A 1,790-nucleotide genomic window follows, 5' to 3' on the forward strand; every position below is an offset into this window, starting at 1 on the left:
GAGTGACAGGGGGCAGCGCCCCAACCCCCTGATCGGCCCTGCTCTGTGCGTGACAGGGGGTGGCGCTGCAACCTCCCCATCGACCCTGCCTTGAGTGTGACAGGGGGCGGTGCCCCAACCCCCCAATCGGCCCTACCCTGAGCGTGACTGAGGGTGGCATCGCAACCTTCTGATCCGCCCTGCTCTGTGCATGACATGGGGTGGCGCCCCAACTCCCCAATCGGCCCTGCTCTGAGCCTGACCAGGGGCTGCACCTAGGGACTGGGCGTGCCCTCTGCCACCCGAGAGCAGGCCTAAGCCAGCAGGTCATTATCTCCTGAGGGGTCCCAGACTGCGAGAGGGCACAGGCCGGGCTGGGGGACCCCCCTCCCCGCCGAGTGCACAAATTTTTGTGCACCGGGCCTCTAGTGTAATTATATATGTGTTTTCCGATGGTCTTAGGCGACCCCTGTGAAAGGGTGTTCGACCCCCAAATGGGTCGTGACACACAGGTTGAGAACCGCTGCTCTAAGGAGATGGAAAATGAGTTGGTTTTTGAAGGATAAATAAAGGTTATTCAAATGGACATTGAGAAGAAGGGTATTCATTCCTGCTCTGAGGAAACAGAGCAGGGAATGGATAAGAGAAAGTTGTTTCTTGGAGAAATAGGAGGTAATCAGAGGTACAGTTAACTTTGTAGGTGAAGAACACCTCCTAGTTAGCTTTTCTTTCCTCTGAAGTGTGAGGATGGTGGATTTTTCTTGGGGATAAATTGATGTAGAGTGTTCAAGGACAATTAAAGATTTGGAATAGCTACTGAGAGATAATGGAGAAAGCTAAGAATGAGTATCGTGGTAGGCAATGTGGAGACCCAGTTTAAATTAGAGACTATGAATTAACATGTAATACTCTTTCAGAGTTTAGTATCCTTGATGTTAGATTGAAAAAGAATATAATAAAAGAAGATTGCAAACAGAAAAAAGAAAAAGAATAGATGGTGATTTTTAAAAAATTAAATGGTTATATGGCATAAAGATAAAGGGTGCAAGAGTTGAAGATATTAGAAAAAGTAGTCAAAGTGATGGTTCAAATTGTCTCGCTAAGTGCTTCTTACTAGGAACACTATTCAGTTTTGTGGTGTGGTACTGAATGTTGTAGGATGATAAGCATGCTAGGCCTGTGCTGGCTTATTGTCAGGGGAACCCTTCTGTCTTTATGACAACCAAAACCACACCTACACATTTTCATACTGCTCCTCTCCCAGGGTAGTGAACCACTGGCTAGAGTAAGTAGGAAAGAAAGCCAGGATGGCCCTGGCTGGTTTGGCTCAGTGGATAGAGCGTTGGCCTGCGGACTGAAGGGTCCCAGGTTCGATTTCGGTCAAGGGCATGTACCTTGGTTGCGGGCACATCCCCAGTGGGGAATGTGCAGGAGGCAGCTGATCAATGTTTCTCTCTCATCGATGTTTCTAACTCTCTATCCCTCTCCCCTCCTCTCTGTAAAAAAGCAATAAAATATATTTTTTTAAAAAAATTAAGCCAGGATGAAGCAAAATATCTTAGCCTAAACTGCAGTGATGGCGAACCTATGACACGCGTGTCAGAGGTGACACGCGAACTCATTTTTTTGGTTGATTTTTCTTTGTTAAATGACATTTAAATATATAAAATAAATATCAAAAATATAAGTCTTTGTTTTACTATGGTTGCAAATATCAAAAAATTTCTATATGTGACACGGCACCAGAGTTAAGTTAGGGTTTTCCAAAATGCTGACATGCCGAGCTCAAAAGGTTCGCCATCACTGACCTA

This window comes from Myotis brandtii, unplaced genomic scaffold (assembly GCF_000412655.1).
Source record: "Myotis brandtii unplaced genomic scaffold, ASM41265v1 scaffold915, whole genome shotgun sequence".
Taxonomy (NCBI): Eukaryota; Metazoa; Chordata; class Mammalia; order Chiroptera; family Vespertilionidae; genus Myotis; species Myotis brandtii.